The following is a 12940-nucleotide window of genomic DNA, read 5'->3' on the forward strand; positions in this document are numbered from 1 at the left end:
ACTTTATCTACCTCTATCACATAAATCATGTATGCATTTTTTTCCTTTCTAAGTTCTCTAGAAATCACTAGAAAGAGAAACAATGCACCATTATGTGTGAATTAAATAGTGTGAGTGTGTAGTGAATGCTAGGATTGTGTTGGTGATAGAATGGTATGCCAATAATAATATCCGTGGAATGAAATGGCACAATCAAGAAATTATGATGCTCTTTGTATGGCCCTATTTGAATTTGAAGACTTTTAACTTCACGTGTACCATTGTAACGAGTTCCTTGAAATGTAGATTTGACTTTATATGTAGAAGGAGAGGGTGAATTTGTAAATTTTGAACAAGCTTTCCAGAAATAAAATCATGCAAGCTTCCATCAGCATGTAAACCCTCGGGGGATGTACTACTAAGAAACCCTATACATCACGTGCATTCAAGGGGTATTTAAAAAACCCCATTACCTATGAATGTTTTATGAATAAAATGACCCCTTTTTCTTTATGGACTTTCAGGTTTTTTTTTACAAAATCGGTTTAAAAAACCCCTTCTGTAAATGTATTTCTATAAATTTACCTTAAACTTTTGAATTAATAAACCTCATGTGCTATATATACTTACATATTTTTAGGTGAACCCCCTGAGTGTAAAACACAAACGTGACTACCATTGATAGATCCTTTCATGCGCAATGATGAATGGAAAGATTAGGGAATATATAAAACCACGATAGTGGTGTGCCAGAAATTGAATGAGTACCACTATTGTGGTCACAATTATGGGAAGAGAAAAATAGAGAGATGTGAAATTTGATGCTAATTTTGGAAAAAACTTGAGTGAAATCCTAATTTTTCATGGAACCCCTAATTTGCAAGAGGAGAAGAAATTAAAGAGATTGGAAGTTTTCTTACTCTTAATACTTGCTTAACCAAGTATTATACTCATCCAATGGTGATTATAGAGGTCCCTTTTCTCCAAGAAATGCGTGCAGTCCACAGCCCTGTTGGAATTAGGGTTAGGGTTGCAGCAATGCACACACACAAGATAGAGAAGCTTAAGAGAGCACACAAGCTCACTAGATTAGAATAAAAAAATGTGTGCTAGATACAAAAGATAAGTACACAACCCCAAATGAGCAGATAAGAGGGTGTACATACACGGGGGAAAAAACCTCCTAGTGAAGGAAAAAGTGCCCCGACGCGGTCCTAAGTGTGTTCACACACATCACTACCATATAATGCTACAAATCCCCCCCTGGAGTGATGATGTGAACATGTACAAGGTATGGCCAATCAATCCTGAAAAGGAAGTAAGCCCAAAGCTTTATGAAAAGCTTCAAACTTTTCATGAGGAAGAGCCTTCGTGAATAAATATGCCATGTTGTCATGTGTAGGCATATAGACCAAGCTGATCTCTGCTGCAAAGAGTCTTTCCCTAACATAGTGGTAATGCACCTCAATGTGCTTAGTGACAGCATGAAACACTGGGTTCCTCGCAAACTGCTAATGCGCTTTGGCTCTGTCAGTGAAAATCGTAGTGCTAGACGACACCCAAATCAGCCATAAGAAGTCGAGCCACACACACACACTCAACTATAGCTATAAAAGCTGCCCTGAACTTAGCTTCACAGCTGGAAGTGGCCACTATTGTTGGTTCTTGCTGAGCCATGATATACATAAATCACCAAGGCAAAAGCAAAACCCACTAGTGGACACTCATGTGTCATAACATCCAGTCCAATCTGAATCACTAAAAGCATGCAGTTGTGACTCACCCTCCTTTGAATAAAATAATCCAAACTACTGAGTGCCTTGTAAATAGCAAAAAACCCACTTAACAGTCTACCAATACTTTGTACATGGGCTATACATAAATCTACTCAACTGTGAGATTACATACTGTATATCTGGCCTCGTTGTTGCACACATAAAGAAGGGATCCAACAGCCTGCTCTGATACAACATTAGGAACTCAATGGAGTCTTCTTGGGCCCTTTAATTTGGATGTTTAGTGAAATGCTTAAAATGCTAATCCATCTTTGACCAAGCCTAGAGGCCTAGTCCTAAAAGCATATATTTGATTTTTCACAAAAATAAAAAAAATAAAAAAAAGGAGATATTCCTAGATCTGGCCCCCTAGGTGACTTTAAAGCTTTGTAATGGGCTGTCAGTCAGTCATCATAGCCTGCAGCAACCTTTTCGAACTCCAAACATTCCAAAAATTCGTCACTTTCTTCCCCCCTTTTTTGTGTGTACACCAGATCTCTTTCTCTCTCTAAATCTTCTCTCTAAAACGCCCTGCACTCCTTCTCCATGGAAAAAAGCGTCTTTCTCTACTCCAAAAGCCATAGCTAGCAGATCTGTACTCCTAAATGAGCCTTCTCTCTCCAAACCCATAGTAGTAGCCATGGCTTGCAGGGAAGAAGCTTACCATGAGCATTCTCTCTACAGTACTTGGTCCTCTCTCCATAGCTAGCAGGTCTGTACTCCTAAATGAGCCTTCTCTCTCCAAACCCACAGTAGTAGCCATGGCTTGCAAGGAAGAAGCTTACCAGGAGCATTCTTTCTACAATACTTGGTTCTCTCTCCAAACCCACAGTAGTAGCCATGACTTGCACAGAAGAACCTTTTCATGATGTATTCTCTCTCTATATTGCTTAGCAGCCATAGCTTGCACTAAAGAAGCTTCCCATGATGCATTGTCTCCTTTGCATTTTCGTCTCACCATTGCCAACCCTCTCTATGTTTCTTTGGCTCCCTTTCTGGCTTCTTTCTCTATCCACAATGCAGCTCTAGAGAAGCAACCCTCATCTCCATTCTTCCCATTATTTTTTGATACCATATCCTGCTCCTTCCACTCCTATTCAACCCAAGCTTACAAGCCTACTTTCTTGTAGATGGCACTACAAGACATCACCAATAAGCCTTCTAAGATCCGCCTTCAGGTTGATTTGGAGACAGAATACGCAACCCTACGCAGTAGGCATGTTGCACCCAATATTTCATACGATCAGCTTCGAATGCAAGGAGCAAAGGCCATTGATCTTTGGATTGATGGAAATCTTTATCCACCAGATCCAATATCTGGTGCCCCTCCACCATTCAAAAGCATTACAAGTTTTCTTAAGTTTGTTGGTGATGGTTTCAATGGGCTTCTTGGCTATTGTAGGAGATTACACATGTTGTGGCTAGATGAGGTAGCTGAAAAGAGGCAAACACAATTTGCCTTCGACCAGCTTCAAGCGGCATCGACTAAGCAGATCAATAGTTTGATGCAGAGGATTAAAGAGCTCTCAGAGGAGCTTGAGGTGCAGAAGAATAATCTAGCGGATCATGTGCGCACAATAAATCAATTTACCGATAATTATGTTCGTCTTCAACACTCCACTCGTAATCTTCGGCGTCGTGTTCACCATTTCACTCACCTTCCCATAGGATATCACACAAGGCAAAGAAAACGTAAAGCTGTTGGGTTGCTTTCTAAGACAGCAGGCGCATGCAAGAGGCGTAAACAAACAACCACGTAAAAATTTTTGTAGGAATTATAGCAGCTTTGAGAAGCAATTAATGAATAAAGCATCTCTCATGGGTGACTCTTGCGATTGTAGGGCTTGTGCAACAGCTATACTAGGATGTAACAATGCTGAGGACAATGTTAATGCCTCCCTTCTTCAGCATGTCCTTCAGGAGAAGGATATCATGGAAATGATAACAGGTTCTGGTAATGATAAGCTGCGGGAGACCCTTCGTCAACATTTCTTGAAGGAAATCAAAGAAATTGTCACACCCAAAGAGATGCTTGATATATGTGACTCAGCAGGTATTAGCCCCAGAAAGGTTACAGAGCAATGTACAGGTCAATCACTTTAGGATTGCGAGCAAAGGGAGTTATGCAATCCTTGCTTCCAACACTTTATAGCTTACAGATGGCAAAGAAGTGTGCTAATGGCGATATTGCATCCATGTTCGAGGGTGGGTACAAGTGGGTGGAGGATATTATGCCAATGCCAAATATCAAACCCTTTGAATACAATGCATATAACAATGTCTACATTGACATGGAAGTGCTACAAAAAGCAATGATTCAGTACTATGGCGTGATGTGTTCATCCATATACTGAATGACATCTGTAAAAGCATCCGCGTGTAGATGCATTGTTGCACGCACATCAATTGCTCCCTCAAACATAGGGACGATCTCATCAACCCTATGAAGTAACTCAAGCTTTCCTAGCTGTGCAATAAGTGCGTCAAGTAGAGGTGCCATGACTATGAGTGATTGGAAGAAATAGAGAGTGTGTGATACAGAAAGGTGTGCGAAATTGAGAGCAAGTGTTAGGAGAGAACGATAATTATCAATTGATGAAAATGAGTAAAGTATCGTTTATAAATGGGCGACCTTGTTATAAAATTTTTAAAAACTTTTAAAATTTGTAAGTACCAAAAAAATTTTAAAAAATGGTATGCGAAAGCAAGAACGTATCCTTCCATCGCAAGGTCATTTCCAATTTACTAGTGGCTCAAGCCACAGATGCTTGTGTGACCAACCTTACACTATCACAAAAAAATAAAACTTGCACAAGACAATTGAAAAACCTTAATAAGACAGTGAGGCAAAAAAATTGAAATTGTATTTACTTCAATTCAAGATTACATATCCAGTGGTTATCTGATAGCTACACAGCCAGGGAAAGTAATTTCTCTACAAAGAAAAGATCGTTCCTACCTTTTGCGCACTACTCTACCATTGATTATCAAAGCAAAATCACCACTCAGTGAGAATCGAAGAACTAAGTAGTCACGTAAGTTGGCAAGGGACCAGTCATCATTCACAGTAACATCTTCTACATCCCCACCTTGCATGGATATATGTAGCACACCCTGTTCTGTAGAGGTTGTGTCGGAGTCTAACGCCTCCCATTCTCCATTTGTAAGCTTCCATCGCCTGTAAGGAAATGCAATGGACAACTGTTGCTTGGCAATATGATAGCGCATCACAACCTTCTCAACTATTACTCTGCATCTGATGGTGTCTCCATTGTGTTGAATGTTGAGATATCGAGCTCTAGTGAGGCGGTGGACACTGATGACCCGCCTGGGGGATAGGCCCCGCACTTACACCACTGGCATGGTTGGTGAGAACTTGGGTGATATGCGGCCAGTGGGATGACAGGCTGTGTGACAGCCACTCTAGAGACTGGCATAGTTATAGCGCCAGCTCATTTAGTCGGGTTCACACTATAGAGAACCCGTGTATGTATTTGGTTGAGTACCTTTCATATTATTGTGTACTCTTATCTTGTATATGGTGTGTTGAGTGTTGAGTAAAGAAGAAGAAGATTTTGAGCCTCTCGCCTTGTGTGTTCTCTATTAGGGTTTTGTGAGTGTGTGTGTGCTTGCAAGAGCTCAAGCTCTCTTCCCCCCTGCATCTTTTCATGGTATCAGAGCCTGGTTCGTGCTAAGGGCTGAGCTGCAAGCAAGAGAACCACAAGAAGCGGTACGAGGGTAAGAGCTACAACTACTCTTCCCTATTGTGTTAGTGACTACACCCTTGTCGGGAGCTCTACGGGAGGCACCGGCAAACGATCTCCGATTGAGGAGCTTTCTTCGCGGGAGTGAAGCTACAGGGCAACTTTACAGTCCTATGGACTACAATTTTCGAGCCAAAAACGCGTTTCGGGCGCGTCTGGACCTCCGTTTTTCAGAAAGCAGGCGATTTCGAGCACTGCGGGTAAGTCATCGATTCTCTGCAGAACTCTGTTTTAAGAACTGCAGGAAGACAGATTGACTGTGCAGACACTGTGGGTGCTGCAAAGAGGTCTACAGTTGCCATTGGGTGTATGTATGCACATTGAAGTCACTGGTTGTGACATTTGAGAGTACTGCAGTACCGCTGTGCAGAAAATACAGCAGTTGTGCAGAAAAACCAGAGTGCAGTTTCTGGTAAAATTGTGTGTTTGGCAAGATGTCTAATGATGGCATAACACAGATTGTGGCTGAGAAGCTGGACAAGAATAACTTCCATGCTTGGAGGTTCAGGCTGACTAATTTCCTGATGGGAAAAGGCTATTGGGACTACATTGAAGGTGAGCATGAAGAGGCACCGGAGATACCGGATATAAATCCGACTGCTGCAGATGTGAAAGAGTTTAAAGATTGGAACCAAGGAGCCAGGAAAGTAATGTATTGGCTTTCCATTAGTATACAGGACACCATGATTGGGCACATTCAGGATGCCAAGTCCCCCAAGGAGGCATGGGACACCTTGGTAAAGCTCTATGAAACAAATACCAAGGCACGTAAGATACAGTTGAAGAATGAACTTCATACTGTGGAGAAAAAGAGCATGTCTGTGAATGAGTATGCGTTGAAGATAAAGGGCATTGTCGAATCCCTTGCATCTATTGGTGTGTCAGTAGATGATGATGACAAGGTGGAAGTCTGTCTACGTGGTCTCGGGCCACAATACAAGGCGTTTAAGACGTCTATTCAGACTCGGGAAAACATTCCCAACTTTACAGATTTGGTGTCTATGCTGATTATCGAAGAGAAGAACTTGGGTGAAGACCAACAGTCTTCACAAAGCAAAAACAGTTCAGAGCAACAGGCCTTCTACACGAGTTCAGGAAGAGGACGAGGTAGAGGAGGCCGTGGACGCGGTCAAGGAGGTGGCCGAACAGGTAATCAGAATTATGGCCAGCAGCAACAGCAACAACAACAGTCCCAGAATCAACAACAACAACAACACGCAGGTGGAAGAGGCAAATTCAGAGGCAGGGGGAGTCAAAGAGGCCGTGGAAATTGGCAAAGGCAATATAATGATGCACGTGAATGCTACTATTGTGGTAAGCCAGGACATGTGCAGTCAGAATGTTATAAGAAGCAGGCTGACATGCAAAATGGGAAAGTGCAGCAAAACAACTATGCATCCTCAAGCAGAAATAATGAGGACAATGAAAGGTTGTTTGTTATGCAGCATGTTGTAAATGCCATGTCTGAAAATGTTGATGCAGCACAAAAAGATAATGTATGGTATGTGGATTCAGGCGCTTCGAACCACATGACGAGTCATGGGGAGTGGTTCAAGGAGATGAAGAACCCGGAAAGACCAGGTTTTGTGGAAACAGGGGATGACACTGCTCATCCAATTGCCCACGTTGGAGATGTGCCATTATCTATGGAGGATGGCAAAGTGAAGTACCTTGCAGATGTACTTCATGTACCGAACATAACAAAGAATCTAGTTTCAGTTGGCCAGATGATTGAGCAGGGGTTGCAGGTTCGGTTTAACCCAGATGGGTGTTATGTTGAAGATTTCAAAGACAAGTGCAAGTTGGTTGCAAAAGGCAACAGAGTGGGCAGAATGTTTACGTTGAATGTAGACATGCCTGAAATGAGTGCTGCGATGTTTGCAAATGGTTCAGGAGTTGTTGCAGACACAGACATATGGCATAAAAGAATTGGACATGTAAATGTGCAGAGATTGAAGTCTATGCAGACAAAAGGAATTGTGACAGGGCTGCCAAAATTTAAAGTGGAAGGCATGCAGAAAATCTGTGAAGCATGCCAATTTGGGAAGCAAACAAAGCATGTGTTTCCACGTAATAGATATGTGAGCAGAAATGCACTAGATGTTGTGCATTCAGATGTATGGGGTCCTACGAAGACCGTTTCTATGGGAGGCTGCAGGTACTATGTCACTTTCATTGATGACCACACAAGGAAAGTGTGGGTATATTTCATGAAGGAGAAGAGTGAGGTATTCACTCACTTTCAGAATTTCAGAGTTTTGGTTGAAAAGCAAACAGGGAAATATGTAAAGTGCCTAAGGTCAGATGGAGGGGGAGAGTACTTCTCCAATGAGTTCTCTGAATTCTTGAAGAAGAATGGTATTCGGAGACAGTTCACATGCAGATATACTCCGCAGCAAAATGGAGTTGCTGAGCGGAAAAACAGGCACATTGCTGAGATTGCGCGAGCATTGATGGAAGAGAAGAATATGCCGCATTGCTATTGGGCTGAGGCTGTTTCTACAGCAGTATACATCATGAACAGGACTCCAACTGCAGCCATACATGATGTAACTCCAGAGGAGAGGCTTACTGGCAGAAAACCAGATTTATCTCATCTGAAAGTCTTTGGATGCATTGCATATGTGCATGTGCCAGATGAGCTAAGAACTAAGCTGGATCCGAAAGCTGAAAAATGTGTGTTTATTGGATATTCCCTTGAGCAAAAGGGATACAGGTGTTATAACCCTGCTACACGTGAGTTGAGGGTAAGCAGGGATGTTGTATTTGATGAGATGAGCAGCTGGTATGCTGCTGAAAAAGAAGCTGTTGGGGCTGATTTGAGTGGAAGTGTGGTTGCACAGAATGCAGGTCAGCAATCACAGTCTTTGAGTGGACCAGGAGAGTCCTCATCTAGTGGGTCTGTTGATAGACCATGGAGTGGCAGGCTGCGTCATAATACCAGCCCTGCAAATGTGATTACTACATCACGCAAAGGAAAAGAGAAAGTGGTTGAGCCCCTTGGTATGCCTGATATTTCTGCAGGGCATTCTCATGTTGATGGATAGTCTAGTGGCTCAGATATGAGCCTTGATGAGGAGCTTGGGATCCCAGCTATGAGAACACCTGGTGTAAAGAAGGCTATGGAAGCCATGAATGAAAAGCTGCGAAGATCAGGGAGAGTGAAGAACCCTGTGCAGAGATTTACATATGATGGTTATGTGGCACATCACTATGCATATATGGCAAAGGTTGTGCAGGTTGTTGAGCCCACATGCATTGATGAGGCTGTTGGAAATGTGTGTTGGGAGAAAGCTATGGATGAGGAGATGGATGCACTATATGGAAATGAAACTTGGGATTTAGTGCAATTGCCTGAAGGCAAGAAAGCCATTGGATGCAAGTGGGTGTACAAAGTTAAACATAACAGTGATGGAAGCATAAACAGGTACAAGGCTAGGTTGGTAGCCAAAGGATATGCGCAGACATATGGGATTGATTATGAGGAAACTTTCAGCCCAGTTGCCAAGATGGCAACGGTGAGAGTTGTGATAGCAGTGGCTGCGTCAAAGCAATGGTCTTTACATCAGATGGATGTAAAGAATGCATTCTTGCATGGGGATTTGCAAGAAGAGGTGTATATGTTGCAGCCACCTGGTTATGAGGATGTGGGTCACCCCGAGCATGTTTGCAGGTTGAAGAAAGCCTTGTATGGCTTAAAGCAAGCACCAAGAGCATGGTCTGACAAGATTTCTGAATATCTTGTCACTATTGGCTTTCATGTAGCCAATGCAGTTTTCTCATTGTATGTGAGACATGGTGATAGAGGAGTTGTGCTTGTTGTCATCTATGTAGATGACTTGATCATTACGGGGGACCATGATGCAGAGATCTTTGATGTAAAGATCTTGCTAAGACAGAAGTTTGAGATGAAGGATCTGGGGGAGCTCAGATATTTCTTGGGCATTGAGGTGATTAGGTCACCACATGGTATTGGATTACTGCAGAGACAGTATGGCTTGGACATGTTGTCCAAGTATGGTATGACAGGCTGTAAGCCTATTTCTGTGCCATTGGATCAGAATGGCAAGTTGAGTGCAGACTCAGGAGAGATCTTGGAGGATCCTACTATGTACAGACGCATAGTAGGAAGTTTGATCTACATGACGATCACCAGACCAGATTTGAGCTATGCTGTTGGGTTGGTGAGTCAGTTTATGCAGGTTCCACGGAAACCGCATTTGGATGCTGTGAGACGCATACTGAGGTATGTGAAGTCTACTTTGCATTATGGACTATTCTATGAGACTGGGACAGAGATATGTGTACATGGGTACACAGATGCTGATTGGGCTGGTAGTATCTCAGACAGAAGATCTACCAGTGGATTCATGTTTTCTTTGGGGAGTGCTGCCGTGACTTGGAGCAGCAAGAAGCAGCCTACGGTTGCTCTATCGAGTACAGAGGCCGAGTATAGAGGAGCTGCTATGGCAGCATGTGAGGTAGCTTGGTTGAGAAAGCTACTTGCAGATTTGGGTCTATCAGTGGATAGACAAGTTGTCATTTTCTGTGACAACATTAGCAGTATACAGTTGGCCAGGAACCCAGTCTTTCATGCTCGTACGAAGCACATAGAGGTCCACTACCACTTCGTCAGAGAGAAGGTCTTGGCAGGAGACCTTGACCTTGTTTATGTCAGCACAGAGGATCAGGTAGCTGACATCTTCACCAAAGCATTGGGTACAGAGAAGCTCCATAGATTCAGGGCTTCGCTTGGTGTACATGAGATGGAATTGAGCTCGAGGGGGAGTGTTGAGATATCGAGCTCTAGTGAGGCGGTGGACACTGATGACCCGCCTGGGGGATAGGCCCCGCACTAACACCACTGGCATGGTTGGTGAGATCTTGGGTGATATGCGGCCAGTGGGATGACAGGCTGTGTGACAGCCACTCTAGAGACTGGCATAGTTATAGCGCCAGCTCATTTAGTCGGGTTCACACTATAGAGAACCCGTGTATGTATTTGGTTGAGTACCTTTCATATTATTGTGTACTCTTATCTTGTATATGGTGTGTTGAGTGTTGAGTAAAGAAGAAGAAGATTTTGAGCCTCTCACCTTGTGTGTTCTCTATTAGGGTTTTGTGAGTGTGTGTGTGCTTGCAAGAGCTCAAGCTCTCTTCCCCCCTGCATCTTTTCATTGAACAACTTCATTAGGAAAATTTTGGACTCAAAAGAGGGCTGTTTCAACAATAATATAATAATAGACACATAGATTGAGTGACATGTAATCTACGAACGAGATTCACCGGTGGTGGGACCTCTGTATAAACCCACCCAAAACGTGGAGAAACTCTTATCTTCATGAAATATTAAAAAAAACCATCACCTTGTCTTAAAATATTTAAAACTGTTTTTTTGTCAGAAACTCACACAATAAAAGAATGTTTTCCACATTCCTGTGTTAGACATGGAGCACTAAAAAATTCTTTCCACCACCCCTAGAACTAATGAAGCTTGAATGCTTGGAATAGATAGATACACATTCTCCTGGTTATTCCCTCAACTTGGTTCCACTTTTGAATCTCGAAACATCTTTGGCGCCCAAAAGAACACACCGTCCCTCATTTCTTCTTCCCTCCTTGATCCACAAAAGCGATTAGCCCAGTCATCCACTTTCTGCTACTTCTTCTTTCTCATACGTCTGTTAATCTATCATGGCACCCGAAAGTGGACTGAAACGAGCAAGGAGCAGTATCCACAAAAGCAATTAGCCCAGTCATCCACTTTCTGCTACTTCTTCTTTCTCATACGTCTGTTAATCTATCATGGCACACGAAAGTGGACTGAAACGAGCAAGGAGTAGTATCTCATCTGTTGTGTTGTATAACATAAAAGACGAGAACGAAGAATGGATTCCCCAAGTATACAGGAAGTACTCTTGGGTCACTATGCAGTCAGGAAAACAAGGCCACTACCGAGTGAAGGGAAAGGCATCTGAAGACTTGGCCAAACATTGGAAAGGAAGGATCCTTGACTTTAAGATGGCACCAAGAGGGAAAACTGTCAAAGAAGTGTTGATCCAGCATGTATTCATGCAAAAAGAGATCAACGTGGGACGGACTTCCAAGACACAGACCACATTGTAAGTGCTTGTGTTTTGTATTTCAATGTTGCAAATAAGGTGATTGATATACATTTTTCTGCCTTGCACAGATTTGTACCCATCCAATCTTCAGGAGTGGGAGCCTGCACAATGCTTGACGGGATTCTTGAATGTCGTACATGGTGAGGTGGGGGAACTTCAATATGAAGGTCGTGCACCAAGTGATCTCGCAAGAAGTAGAACATATTTCTATGACTCATTTTATACCTTGCCCACTCAATCGAGTCGAGACATGGAAAGTTGGAATGTATTCCGTTGCCCGCACTTGATAGTCCTGAGTGGCCATTGCTTGACACAGAAGTGATAGAGTCATACAGGACCAAAATGTTTAATGATATTAAATGTGCTATGAAGCCTAGCATTGGTGCAAGAAATGTGCACTTAAGTTTGTTTGTTCCAATTGCATGCTTTGTTCATTTATTTTCTGATTGTAAACAATTAAGAAAAACTAAAACAACTTTTGTGTGCAAAGATGTAGATGAAGCCTGGCTTGATCATTTGTTTGACAAAGGTTGGAGAGTGAAATCATCAAAGGGAGATGATTTGATCGAATGTCGATTGAACACCTCCGACATTGCATTTCGGTGAGTATTATAACATTATAATGTATTTTTGTGAAACAATTACAATGCTTATTTGATTATACTCGGAAAATTATCCTAATGATATTTTGGAATCAGATACTATATTGCCAGGCAACATCTGTGCATGTCATTTACTTATAGAAGGTGGCGATGGATCAACAACAACTGGGAAAGCATGGACCAAGATACAAGAGATGGCAACCACTCTTGCTTGATAGATATAGTTATGATTCGACAGGGTCACCCATCTTTGACATTGGAAGTGGAAGAGAATTGGACTCTCGAATATGTTAGGAAGGAATTAGAAGTAGCTATTCAGAATCCTCCAGATCAATTTTGCTTCAAGCTCGATGGTCGGAAGCTAAGTAAAAGAAGAGAGCATCAGATCATTTGTAAAGATGTTGCAGCCCCACATGAATTGGAGGCACTAGAAGATATATGATGTGACCATGTATACGGTGACAATGTATTTTCCATATGCAATAAACTTATCTATTCAGAACATTGCTTTTGTAATGCTTTATTGTTTAAAACAATGTAATGAAGGTAAGAATTCCCCAATTGAATTTTTATGTACACAAAAAAGGCTTAAAGTAAGAAAGCAAGCAGTGAAGGAACACAGTAGCAAATTTGATCCTCTGATTTTCAAATGAAAAGTGTATTTACAATTGATGTTCTCTCTCCAATACACGTAT

Source organism: Cibotium barometz, chromosome 48 (assembly GCF_041138505.1).
Source record: "Cibotium barometz isolate CiBa-2024 chromosome 48, ASM4113850v1, whole genome shotgun sequence".
NCBI lineage: Eukaryota > Viridiplantae > Streptophyta > Polypodiopsida > Cyatheales > Cibotiaceae > Cibotium > Cibotium barometz.